This window comes from Ochotona princeps, chromosome 20 (assembly GCF_030435755.1).
Source record: "Ochotona princeps isolate mOchPri1 chromosome 20, mOchPri1.hap1, whole genome shotgun sequence".
Classification (NCBI taxonomy): Eukaryota; Metazoa; Chordata; class Mammalia; order Lagomorpha; family Ochotonidae; genus Ochotona; species Ochotona princeps.
This window is the reverse complement of record NC_080851.1, coordinates 41,063,458-41,077,839: the sequence shown is the minus strand read 5'-3', so window position 1 is coordinate 41,077,839 and position 14,382 is coordinate 41,063,458. Positions and strand designations below refer to the sequence as shown.

Sequence of the window (14,382 nt, the reverse complement as noted above, 5' to 3'; positions counted from 1 at the left end):
AAGCAGCCCCCGAACCCAGGCAGGCCCAGGCACAGCTCACCATGAGCACATGGTGCCAGGGATCAGGATACAAGCAAGTCGCCCCATCTTCCAGCCGCCCAGCAGCCTCCTGGCTGCTGGAAGTTTAAACCTGCAGGCCCAAGGTCACGCCCCTGACCAATCCCCTTCACCGCCCATTGAGGGCGGTGGGTGGGCCCTTGGCCCACCCAGTCACAGAGACTTCCCCCCTCGGTGTACTCGCCCCGAAAGGAAGCAGGCCCAGCTCACTATGAGCACATGGTGGCTGGGGTCGGGATCCAAGCAAGACGCCCCATTCTGCAGGCCCCCCCAGCAGCCTCCCCTGTGATAGCAGTTTTAATATGTACCTCTCTTTTTGATGTTATGTGCTTGAGCCTACTTTTTGCTTAATCTGGAAAAGGGTTTATTGATTTTGTTTTCCTTCTAAGAACAATGAAAGTTCCTTTATCTTTAGTGTTGCTAAATACAGTTATTATTCATTTCTTTATTAATCTATATTTCGAATTTTCTTTTTCTACTTCTAGACTTGGCTTCTTATTTTTCTGAGACGTGGAGATCAGTACTTGGAATGCTTATTTGACATTCTGTTGTTGTTGTTGTTTAGTGTTGGCCATCTAAAGTCATAACCTTTGATTTCTCTGATCATGGTCAGTTTTTTCTCATTGGCCATAGGCAGTATAGTTGAAAATAAGAGTGTGTTTGTTTTGGCCTAAACATATAATACAAAATATGTGTCTTGAGTCACAGTAATTCATTTCTTTTTTTTTTTAATTTTTATTACAAAGTCAGATATACTGAGAGGAGGAGAGACAGAGAGGAAGTGGAGCTGCCGGGATTAGAACCAGCGGCCATATGGGATCAAGGCGAGGACCTTAGCCACTAGGCCACGCTGCCGAGCCCACAGTAATTCATTTCTTATGGTTTTTTTAAAAAATTTTTATTTTGATGATGTTTACATAGTTAAAAAGGGAGCATGCATGCACATGTGGATACTGATTAAGCTAGGAAGGATAGAGAATTAGAGGGGAAGTGGATGAGACCATTGTTTCCAAATTTCCTTGTTTCTGTGTCTGTGGGATGGTGGAGAGGAGAAAGGCCACTCCCAGAATCCCTGCCACAGTAGAACCTTTTGATATGGAATGGTCATCTGATTTTCTAGGTTCCCCACTGTGGAGCATGCTCTGAGGGTTCTGTTCAAGTGGTTTCCATAAGAAATCCTTCCAAGGTCCATTGGTTGACGTTCCAACTGGTTTCCATTCAGCCAGATCTTTAGTGTCAATACTTGTCTGGTGTAGTTGTCCAATCTATTCTGCCCTGCTTCATCTGCTGGCTCCAATAGACTGCCATATCCCCTAGGAGCATCTGAACATGTTCATTCAACAAATGTGGAGGCCTAGTTCTGACACAGGCACTCCAAGGTCAAAGCACAGATTCCACATTTCTTCCAAACATTGGGGTTTTGATATCATCAATTCAGAGGTTCAGATCTGAGGTGATGATAGACATCTGTGTGTACTTGCCAGTACAGGGTCACCTCAATCTGTCACCCATATCAGCCTACGCACACACTGGTGGTTGCAGCTGCTGGATAAGTTTTGTCTCCAGTCCCATCTCTTATGCAAACCAGTGGATGCTGTGGTGGAGCCCAACCGTGCCCATCCCACATTCAGCTCTCATGCACACCATTGGGAACTGCATCCCAATCACAGTGCACCATATAACCCATACTAGGCCTACCCCCAACATGGTTTCTTTGCATGTTTTGCACAGCAGATTACTCTTTGCTGCATCCTGGACCAGTATGTCCAGTTCCCAATCCGAGTATTCATGAGTATCAGAGGGTTCCATGGTCATTTGTAGCTCAGCTCTTTACAACTCTCAGCTCTTGGGACAACAGTAGAATTTGCAGTTCCACAGGCTGAGCCCTCATATTTCCCACAGGATCTGCCCCCAGACCTGGTTCTTATGCATGCCTGTCTGTAACATGTCCCAGCCTCACATTATCTGCCCCTTCTATGAAACTCATTGGCAGTAGTGTAATCTCTCCCTGCCAGACAGACCCCTAGCCCTACCTTAAGTGTTCACTGGTGGGTGGTGGTAGTCCATGTTAACCATCCCAACTCAGTTCTCCCACATGGGTAGATGCACTCGGCTGACCCAGAAATTTCCTCAGTTCTAGTTTACAAACCACTAGGTGTTAACCCCCTCATTTACCTGCAAATAAAGTGGCTTTTGTCAGTAGAAGTGTTTCAGAAGTCATTCCTCACCTGCAACATACTCCTTCAGTGACCCTGCCTCCCACACATCCCCTTACCCTTTTCCTGAGCAATCAGCAGTTCCTGTTCTTGGGAGTCAAACAGACCAGCCTAGCTGCTTGAATGCAGCTTCAGACGTCATGGCCTGGGGTGTGGTGTAAATGTGATCTTGTACACAGTGTCAGCTCTTGGCTGGTGGTGGGAGGGGCATAGCCCAGCCTCGCTGCTTAAAGGCAACTGAGCCATTCTGACCTGGGCTTGGTGCCAAACTGGACCGTGGACCACATTGACCAACTTTGGCTGAGGTGAGGGGCACATCATGGTCTGGTTGCTTGAAGGCAGCTTGAGCCTTTGTGGCCTTGGCATGTGCGCAAATGAAACTCTAGTCCCAATTGCCACTTTTAGCTGGTTGGGAGAAGGTCAGAACAGGGCCTGATTGCTTGAAGGCAGTGTGAGCCATCTTTGCCTGGGTTGTTTTAATGAAGGAAATTGTAGTGGATATAAAGTGGTATATCATTGCGGTTGCCATTTACATTCATTTAATGATCAATCATGCTGAAATTCTTTTTGTGCTAATTAATTAACCTTTTGGTTATCTTCTTTGTAGAAATATACTTAGTCTTTTGTCCATTTTGGTATCTGTTTTTACTGCTTTTCAGTTTCGGGATTTTCCTGCCAACAGGCAAGGGGCTGAGGTGCCAGTTTTCTTGGGCTGCAAGAACCACGGGGATAGTCTGAGGGATCGTGTCCATTTATTATAAAGTGAGCACAACTCATATGCACTAGGATGGAGACAGTAGAAGGGCAGTCCCAGACAGCCCTCCCACACAACAAGGACACTGTAATTGACTAGAAGGCATGTCTATCCCCTTAGACCCTCCAGTCATGTCACAGGTCAAGTACTGCACACACACACTAAGCCATGCCTTAGGGCATAGGCAGGTAGGCTGTTAGTCATGCCCACCAGGTAGTATTTGAGGTGACAATCATACTTACATTGTAATACATGCTTATTTAATTTGCCACTGTTATACAAATTAAATGAGGATTGTCCTGAAACTCTACCATGCGTTGGCCTTAATAACTTTTCAGTGTCCCAGCTATGTTTAATGGTGGAGTAACAATTCTTAAACGCAGCCCACACTGAATGTGCTGTAATGTGTGAAGGAGTGAAATCTTGATGACTACAAACAAACCAATAATGTCATTGCTAAGGTACAATTTATTAAATGCAATTTTTCATTTATTTTGATTGGAAAGTCAGCTTTACATGAAGAATGAGAGACAGATCTTCCATCCACTGGTATAATCCCAAAGTGGCTGCAGTGGCCATAGCTGCCAGAGCTGAGCCAATCTGAAGCCAGGAACTTCTTCCAGGTTTTCCACTCAGGCGCAGAGTCCCAAGGCTTTGGGCTTCCTTCTACTGCTTTCCGAGGCCACAAGCAGGGAGCTACATGGGAAATGAACACCAGGATATGAACCAGTTCCATAGGAAGGAGAAATAAAAAATTTGGAAACAATGATCACATCAACTTTCCCCTAACCCTTGAACCTTCCTACCCTGATCATCTATGTAAACATCATTTGCAATAAACAAAAAGCATGCATGTATTTTTAAAAGTTTCAGAAAATAAAGTTAAGCTTTTTCAAAGAAAAAAAAAAAAACCTAAAAAGGCACGAGATTCAAAGAAATCACAGAAAAACAATTTAAACATTCACATTTTATGGAAAAACAGAATCATTTCTTTCCCTGGAAATAAATTTTAATAAAAAAAATCCCCCCCCCACACACACACACACACACAAAAAACATTCATGTAACTTTTTTTTTTGGAAAGGCAGATATACAGAAAGAAGGGGATACAAAGATTCTCCATCTGCTCTCCGGAAGAGTTGCAATGGAACAAGCTGGGCCAATCAGAAGCCTGGAGTTTCCTTCTGGACCCCCGCCACACAGGTTCAGGGTCCCAAGGCTTTCGGCTGTCCTTTACCACATTCCCACACCACAGGCAGGGTGCTGGATAGGAAGTGGATTAGCCAGGACACATACTGGCACCTGTATGGCATCCCAGTGCATGCAAGGTGAGGGCTTTCTCCCCTAGGCTATTGTACCAGGCTCCTTTCCCAATTTCTCCATCTGTGGCTTTCAAATAAATGTTTCTAAAACAGGGAAACAGAGAATCCCTAATCTAAATGGAAGTCATGTTTCACTAGCAAATATCAGGTTTCTTGTTGTTGATGTTTTTCTAGAGAGATTGTACTTGTCGTATGATCTTTTTGGATTATTAGGGTTTCTCTATGACTGTTTTTTCAAAAAATTTTAATTTTTATTGTGAAGTCAGATATACAGAGAGGAGAAGGGACAGTAAGATGGAAGATCTTCCATCTGATGATTCACTCCCCAAGTGACCACAATGGGTGGAGCTGTGCTGATCTGAAGCCAGGTGCTAAGAACTTCCTCCAGGTTTCCCACGCATATGTAGGCTCCCAATGCTTTGGGCTGTTCTTAAATGATTTCCCAGGCCACAGGCAGGGAGCTGGACTCAAAGTGGAGCTGCCTGTATTAGGACCAGCGCCCATATGGGATCCCGGCATGTTCAAGGCAAGGTGGCTAGGCCACCACCCTGGGCCCTCTATATCACTTTCAATAATTTGTGAAATATCATGACACAGGAAGTTCCATGTGTTCAAATTGGCAGCTTTTATCTTTCAAGGTGCATGTGACCGTAACAACTTAAACACCCTCTGTTCAGCATAGAAATGATCAAAGGACCTCAGTAGATAAAAACATAGCCATTTGGGATATGTAAATCAAAATCACAATGAGGTAACTCAACCCTCTCAGAATGGCAGTTATTTGGAAGAAAAGGTAACATGCTGGTGAGGAAGTAAAAAATGGGAACTTTCTCTAATAAATGTGATTGTTTCAGGCCACTCAGTGTTTGATCATTAGTTGTAGCAACAGTAGACAAGTAATAGAGAATTTAAGGATAGAAGCTGTATTTTGAGTGATCCTCATAAAGATAGGATTGAATGGTACACTTGAACAAAGCACCTTTGGTGATTTAAATAGCAGAAGCAATGTGCTTGTCATTGGATTACAAATCACCATGGCTATCCTTGATTGCATTCTGTCTGTCTCAAATGTGTTATTTTTATGCATACTTTTTCTTCCTTCAAGTTTTGGCTTTAAAATGACTTTGGTTTGTTGTAATCCGAAAACATTGTTTCACTTTCAGATACTCACTTACTTGAATTTTTCATTTTTCATAATCCAAATGGAAAAAATATTTATTTACTTGAGAGTAAGAGTTACACAAACAGGGAGAAACAGTGACATCTTTTACCCACTGCTTCATTCCCCCAGATGACTACAATGGTTAGGACTAGGTGAGGCCTAAGCCAGAAGACTAGACTTTCTTCCAGGTCTCCCACATGCATAGCAGGGGCTCAAGCACTTGGCACCATCTTCTCTGCTTTTACCAGGCCATTGGCAGGGTATTGGCTTGGAAGCAGAATAATTGGGACATGAGCCAGCACTCATATTGGATGCCAGCCTTGCAGGTGGTGACATTATCCGCTTTGCCACAATATAATATCTAGAGTTTCTAGATTTATTTGAAATTTAGAGACACAAAGGTGGACATACTCAGATTGTGTCTGCTGGCCCACCCTTACCCCCTGATTGCCTGAAATTTCCAAAGACCAGGGCAGACCAAGAAGACTTAAATAGCATCTGTGTCCCCCACATGACAGTAGGGAACCACACATTAGCTTTTACCTGTTCCCTCCCAGAGTATAAACTGGAAGGAAGTGGCATTGGAAGCAGAGCTAGCATTTGAACATGGGATGTAAGCATTTTAATTGCTGCACCAAATGCCTATACCTCAGAGATTAGTTTATTTGCCCTGCTCATCTTGGTTCATGATGAGAAGTGCATCAGAGGCCATTGCCTGGCCTGATGTTGGGCTCCTCTGCACGCAGCTGTCCAACTATTTATAAGCAATATGTTTCAAAGGAATGCTAGCTCATGATAAAAAAAAATTCCTCTTGGGGCTAGATTGTTTTTTTTTTTAAACTCGGAACAATCTCTGGAATTGTTTCAAGTTCTTTGGTGTTACAGTGGTTCATCTGTAAGCAGTAATCCAGTCTGTGGATGTACCACAGCTTGCTTATTCCTTCACCTTTCACCTTTTGGCAGAGTATGTGAGTTGTTTCCAGTTTGAGTTTTACACATAAAGCTGGTTTGTAAATGTTTATGCACAGCTTTTTTTATTGAACATAAGTTTTTAGTTCACTTGAAGAATATACCTAAAAGTGAGATTGCTGAGCTAATGATATTCAAAATTTTTAAGAAACTACAGAACTTACCTAAGAAGCCATTGAACTTGATTGGGCAATAAGATGCTGGACTCTATGTTTGGTATATGCTTGCAATGGGGGAATCTCAACTGAACTTGAACTGTGGTTATGCAACAAGGTGGAGGAATCCACTATGGTGAAAGGGTTTAGGGAGGGATGGGGAGAATCCATGTACCTATGAAACTGTGTCACATAATATAATGTAATTAATGAATTAAAAATAATAATAATAAAAAGAAACTACAGAACTGTTTTCCTAGGCAGCTATATCATTTTACATTAGCATCAGCAATGAGTAAGAGTTCTAGTTAGCTAGATGTTCTTCAGCACTTGGCATTATTAGTATTCTTTATTTTAGTCGATCTACAAAGGTATGTGCTAGTCTAACCAGGGAGTTTGAATTTGCAGTTCCCCAATGATTAGTGATGATAAGTGTTTTTCTTGTGCTTATTTGTGTTGTCCATATATTGTCTTTGTTGATGTGCCTCTTCAAAGCTTTAGCCATTTTCCTATGTTCTGGTTTATTTTAACTGAAGTTTTTATTGAAATAATTGTTGATGTTTACATGTACATGAAGAAATAATAGAGAGAAACTCTGTATATTCTTGACACAGTTTACCGAAAAGGTAATATTTTTTACTGTTTTTAAATTAACAGAATGTTAATTTTCATATGGTTGAGTTTTTGAGAGTTTTTTTTTCTGTATTTTGAGGGACATGTGACTTGCAAATATATTCTTCCAGTCTGTACTTGTCTTTTCATTTTCTAAACAGTGTCATTGGAAGAATAAAAGTTTATGGTTTTAATAAAATGCACTTTATTAAAAATTTAAAAAAGATGGGAACTTGTTACAATGTTGATGTAGTTATAGATTAATTCAGCATGTGAACAATAGTATAAAATTTCTTTTTAAAAAAGATTTATTTATTTTTATTAGAAAGGCAGAAGTACAGATAGGAGAAGAGACATAGAGGAAGATCTTCCATCCGATGATTCACTCCCCATGGTGCTGCAACAACTGGTGCTGCACTGTTGCACAGCCAGGAGCCAGGAACTTGTTTTCAGATCTCCCACGTGGGTGCAGGCTCCCAATGCTCTGGGCTGACCTTGACTGTTTTCCCAGGCCACAAGCAGGGAGCTGAATGGGAAGCGGAGATGCCAGGATTAGACCTGGCACCCATGTGGGATCGCAGCGCACTCAAGGTGAGGACCTTAACCACTACACTCTTGCTCCAGACCCAATCTTTCTTAAAGATTTAGAAATAAGATTGCTGGTTATGCAACAAGGTGGAGGAATCCACCATGGGGGGAGGGTTTGGGGAGGGGAGAATCCCAGTGTCTATGAAACTGTCACATAATATAATGTAATTAATGAATAAATTATAAAAAAAAGAAATAAGATTGCTGGGTCCAGCACAGTGGCCTGGCAGCTAAAGTCCTCACCTTGAACGCACTGGAATCCCATACGGGTGCTGGTTCTATTCATAGCAGCCCTGCTTCCCATCCAGCTCCCTGCCTGTGGCCTGGGAAATCAGTCAAGGATGCCCCAACTTCTTGGGACCCTGCATCCACATTGGAAACATGGAAGAAGTTCCTGCTTTTTGGCTTCGGATTGGCGTAGTACCAGCTGTTGAGCCCACTTGTGCAGTGAATCATCGGATGGACGAACTTCCTCTCTGTCACTGTTTGACTCTGTATATCTGACTTTGCACTAAAAAATAAATCTTTTCTAAAAAAATTAAATGATATAAGAAAAGATTAAATTTAGACAAGATTGGCCTAATTTTGAGAAATCTCCTTGTATTTTCTGAAAGTTATGAACACCTTGTATGAAAGGGGATCCTGTCTTTTTTATAGCTGCACTATTCATATTACACAAGATATGGAATGGATTGAGGTGTCTGTCATTAGATACTAATTAAGAAAAACATAGTATATGTGCACAATGGCCTATTATTCAGCTGTGAGAACAAAATTTTATTTATTATATCCAAATGAGTGTAACTAGAGGGAAAGAAGATAAGTGAAATATCCTAAATACAGATATGCAAATATGATATTCTGTTATGTAGAGTAGCTTAAAGAATCACAAGCAACAACAGAAAAGGTGCGGAGGAAACAATGGTATATATCATTATTGGTACAAGCATGATTTGCCACTTTTGGTTTATATCTTTGTCACATAGCGAATGATGATAATCTACTGTAGTTTTAATGATCTGTGTTTGTAAATTGTATGATTTATACATACAATTTAGAACCACATTTCATTATATTTATTACTGCTTATCTATTAAATTGGTCATTTTACTTTCCTTTTAATCACTTCATGAAAAATTAAGATGAGTACAATGTGAGTTTAAAACATGTCATGTCAAATGTTTAAGAGAGTAATGGTGCAAAAGGGAAGATTCAAAAGAAGTATCACACTGTTATAATTATGTGTATCTGCTGCATTAGCTCTGTTTTTGTGTTAAAATTAATAAATAAATGAGTGGAAAAGAAAAAAACAGATAACTGGTTAATGCTAAAGGGCTTTCAAAACATTAAAGAATAAAGGGGACTAAACTTGTTTACAGCATGGCATTTGTCTTATATGTATATTTTCTGTTCAGCTGGTAGGCTATGACTGGCTGATACGAGCTAATTGTCAGAAGAAGATAATTTTGTATGAGACTATCATTTGTGTCTCTCCTAAGCCGTAGGTTACTATGTGGAAATTAAAACTTCATTTTAATTGTTATTCCACAAAAAGCAAAGCAAAACAAAGCAGAAAGAATCTTTTTTATATTTTTTCTAACTTTTTCCATTTTTTATTATATTTTTGATAATCTTTACATAGCTAATTAGGGTAAAATATTCCAGAGCTACAGGAAAGTGGGTAAGAATATTATTTCCATACTGTTTCTTTCATGTATCTGAGGTAAAAGGGATATTGATGGAGAAGCCCCACCCAGTCTCCCACCCACCCCAAGTCAGAGTGATCCACAAAACCCCCCACCAGGCCCACCCCCTACCCTGGTTTATCACTATGTATAGCTGACTAGTCCACTCTGTCCCAGATTTCATATGGCTCTTGTACATGTCAATGGGTATTAAAGCTTAGTTCCATCTAACCAGCTCAAATATCCAGCCCTCACAGATGTTGTTGATTGCCTCTCTGTCTGGGCACCCCAGCCGTTGTCCTAGTTTTTATGCTCTGAAGTGGGAGTGGTAACCCAAGAGGGAGGAGAACACTATTTCCCTCCCAGGCGTCTCCCACTCCCAGATTATGCACTCTCCAGGTGGTTCTGTGGTTTGACTTGAGAGAATTAGCCCCCAAGTGCCAACTTCTGCCAGCTGATAACACAAAGAATTTTAATATGGGCATACTCAAAAGTAGAAAAACATGAATGTATATATACAAGTTTATGTATGTACATATATATATTGGAATTACATGTATATGGATTCCATGTTTACTTTTGAGTATGTACATATATGATATGCTTTATTGATGTATCTGATCATAGATTATATATATTTTAATTCCAGTATAAATTGTAGGAAATATTTACTCATGCAAGTGCAGTTTAGTATTATTTTCAGTGTTTCATTATTTTACTTTGAAATAAGAAAATTGAATTTTATTATTGCTTTATAATATTTTTAAGTATCTCAGCATGTTTGAGGAAATCTTTAGTAAGGTACTCAAAATTTTTCTCATTATCTTGTGCAATATTAAACATTTATCTTAATTATCTAGTCTAGCATGTTATTTAGCTCATGTGTATCTAAAGATTGCAGAATGAACACATTTTCTACTTGCTTTAGAAAACAATCTGATACAGAATAATAATGGAATTATAGCTTCAGAATAACAAATATAATACAGGACAAAATGTTTTGTTTTTACCTTGTGTTTCCATATAGATTGTAAATTAAGCTGCATTCATAGAAAATGCATATTGAACACACACAGAAGAGTTAAACTCAGCTTAGTATTATAGGTCCTGAGTTAATATTTTGGTTCAGTGTCAATATGATTATTTGTCTTAATTTAGTTGAAAAGCAGAGTGGTAATAATGGACAAACAAAGTGATATCTTCCACTTGAGGAGATATTCTAGCAATGCCTTCAACAGTTCATTAGAATTAGAATCTTTAGAGAAAACAACCTTTAATAGAATAAGGAATATTCTGTTGTAGTTTTGGGATCACAAAAGTACTACAGCACAAGATAGTTTCTTTTAACTGTTACTTTGTGATGCTGTATAAATTCTAAATTGAACTGCAGACAATAGAAGTTGCAAATTAAATATGCAGAGAATGTGCTGTCAGTGTTTCTGTTTAATGATCTAGAGCTGAGGAGTCATGTGCTGTTACAGGTGTTGGTGTCATTTGAAGATGTGGCTGTGAACTTTACCCAGGAAGAATGGCAGAATATGGATGATACTCAGAGGGCCCTGTACAGGGAGGTGATGCTTGAGACCTATAACAATCTGCTGTCCTTGGGTGAGTGAAGTTCTGTCATGCCTAAGCAGAACACTTGTGTATACTTTGTTAATGAAAGAAGAGTTTATAAAATGTAGTAGTTGGTAGGACAAGCGGAGATTTTGGAAAATCTACATCATTCTCCATTAACAGGGTACTCCATGACAAAGCCTGATGTGATCTTCAAGTTGAAGCAAGAATCAGCACCATGGACAGACAACTCTGTCAAGCAGAAACTTCCAGGTAGGTCAGCACATATTGGGCAGGGAAGTTGATACATAACTCAGTAAATGTTGACTGAAATTATATTTGATTTTTACTTGAGTTTCTTCCAGAAGGACAGCTGGTGAGACACAGGTATGCTATAGTTTCCATGTATAGGTTCATTCTAGCAATTTGCCAGCCTGTCACCATTAATCTAGAATTATATATGGGTCTTTTCATGATATCAAACACTTGAATCATATCTGCCGCTGCCAAGATACAATTTCAGGAGTTTGTATTTGAAGCAGAGTAGCCAGGAAAAGACAAACTAGTGCTGAGATGGAATATAAGATACCCCAAGCCTTATTTTGAATTTTTATTTTTTTTTTCAAAGATATATTTTATTTTTATTTGAACGTCAGATATCCTGAGAGGAGCAGAGATCAAGAGAAAATCTTCCATCCAGTGATTCACTCCCCATGTGAGCGCAATGGCCAGTGCTATGCCGATCTGGAGCCAGGAGCCAGGAACTTCTTCCAGGTCTCCCACATGGGTGCAGAGTCCCAAGGCTTTGTGTTATCCTCGACTGTTTTCCCAGGCCACAAGCAGGGAGCTGGATGGGAAATGGGGCCAGCAGGATTAGAACTGGCAGCCATATGAGATCCAGTCATGTTCAATATGACTTTAGCCACTTGGCCATGGCGCTGGGCCCTATTTTGAATTTTTAGACCATATTTTCTTTCATATCTCATTTTAACTTAAATATATAATCTCAAGTAATTGAAATTTTTATTTATAAAATGGGTATTAGGTTAAGGCATTAGTAGATGAGAATTAATGCACATTAATAATTCTCATAAATGTCAACATTTTACTAATATTAAAATCTGCTCTATCTAGAATGGCAACAAATCTCATTGGCTTCATTGGAGCATTTGAAAAGAAACATTTAGATGTGATTCTTAGATACGGTTACTCTTTTCCTCATTTCAGATCCACGCAGAAAGAATGAGCTGCTTGGAGCTAATCAGAAAGGTCAGGAAATAATCTTCAGGTAAGTTGTAATCCCAACAATTATATAATAATTGAAAAGGGAGTTGCATTGCCACAAAAATGCTTAGCATTATTTCTGGCCATAATTGAAACACAGTAAGAATGAGAGAGCCAGGAGATGTTATGCCTCTTGAAAGGAAACAGCAAAATTTTTCAGAAGGTTCTCAGATTTTTAAGTGTCCCCTGAGCATTCCTGGTCCGTGTAGGAACTTTTGGGTAAGACACTTCTCATTGGTTGTTTCTCAGCCTGCAAGGAAATAGCTTCTACTACACAGCTTCAAATGTACACCCGCGCTTCTATGGCTCTTCAGCTCTTAGAGGTAGGAAGCCACATGAGTGACAAAGTTGAAGAAACTGGCCTTTTCTCAGCTTATCTAAAGCGTAGAGGGGGTCATCCAAATGCCCATGTAAGTCATTTCAAAAGATCCAACCTGAGGGCATGACATGGTAGCCTAGTGGCTTGCCCTTGCCTTGCATATATGTGTTCATATATGGACACTGGTTTGTGCCCTGGCAGTCCCACTTAACATCCAGCTCTCTGCCTGTTGCCAGAATCCAGCTCTAATCAAGTTGGGAACTCGAGAAAGGTGGTTGGAGTAGGCATAGAAAATAAACAGGCCTCTAAAATTTCAGTATCATAATGGAAAATGCGAAAAAGCTGTCCTTTTAATTTATACAGAAGCGTTCACAGATTCTGGCACCCACTTTTCACACCTGGTCAAGTAGGCATTCCCAAGGATATTTCTGCCAATCATTTCACCTTGAGGCAGGATATCAGCCATCCTAATCCTGTGGTCAGGAAGTTCTCAATAGATGGTACATGTCAATCAGTAACACATTCCTATTTCAATTCTGATGCTAAAACTTAGTCTTGATTCAGTTCAGGGAGGAAATGCATCACAGAAGGAGGGACCTGAAGACTAAGTAAAGAGGGAAAGAATAGATTTCTACTGCTCCTAGGGACTTAGCATCCTTGATTAGCCTATGGCTAATGGGGGACTAAGACCATAAGCATAGATTCTGCTACATGTAGGAACTTAACACCCTTGATTATCAGATGATCAGGGCGGCAGCCGAGAGAGCAGAAATAGTAAAAGGCCCTTTTGCTAAGATGTTATCAGCAACATAATCTTCCAAGCTCACATTGATCATAAAAACCAACTTCACAGTGACAGACAATGCATAAATAGATTACAGAAATCTCTGTGGGTTGTTGATTATGTATGCAAAGGGAGGCGGAACTGCTTTTCAGGTGGTTGTAGAGACATCCTCTAGCCCTTGCCATGCAGTGGTAAAGTCCTTGCAGCCTTGCTTGCGATGGAGCACTTCTCTTCACACCTTCGTGTCTTCCACACTCACACTCACCACACGGACCCCAGCAGCCTGTGGCCTGGGAATACTTTTGAGGACAACTCACACTCTTGTGACTGAACACCTGTGTGGGAGACCCGGAAGATACCTCTGGTATCTGGTTTTGAATCAGTTCAGCTCTGGCAGTTGTGGTTTTTTGGGAAGTGAATCAAAACAACAAAGATTTTCCTATATGTCTCTCATCCTTTGTATATATCTGAATTTCCAGTAAATATAAATACATCTTAAAACTTAAAAAATAAATCCAAAGTGAATATTTCATGGTGCCAGGACTCTCATTACTCTTCTAATGAGGATAAGCCAGCTGAAGCATGAAAAAGGAGCCCAGAACTTTGTTCCCGTGTCAGGTAGTTGGGATTCAGGATCCCATTAGGAAATTTCAAATCCTCAGAAAACTGCCCTCTTCTGGAGGCTTTGAAACGTCCATCAGGAGTTTTCCAAATATAAATACCCAGAAACTTGCTTCTAAAATGAATATTGATGTGACAGGAACTATGAAAATAGATAATTGCTGATTAGAGCCTCTAATTTCTAAACTGTTGTACTTCCTGTCTCCACCCTCACCCCCTAAAAGTACAATCCATCTGGAGGTTTAGCTGGAGTTAGGCTGGTGGTTAGGTATGTGTGTGTGTTCATGTTTCTGCAGA

The 14,382-nt window shown here is 40.2% G+C and overlaps 1 protein-coding gene and 1 long non-coding RNA gene across 2 annotated transcripts in view; one reads left to right on the top strand and one right to left on the bottom strand.

Annotated features, from left to right (window-relative positions):
* LOC131482749 (uncharacterized) overlaps positions 1 to 11,322 on the top strand; it is a 145,117-nt gene extending 133,795 nt beyond the window's left edge. Inside the window, exons 4-5 of the long non-coding RNA XR_009247260.1 lie at positions 11,002 to 11,128; positions 11,261 to 11,322. This is a non-coding gene — a long non-coding RNA (uncharacterized LOC131482749). The remainder of the gene's footprint in view (positions 1 to 11,001; positions 11,129 to 11,260) is intronic.
* LOC101522773 (zinc finger protein 260-like) overlaps positions 1 to 14,382 on the bottom strand; it is a 793,789-nt gene that overhangs the window by 486,155 nt on the left and 293,252 nt on the right. The gene's annotated exons all lie outside the window — the stretch shown is intronic.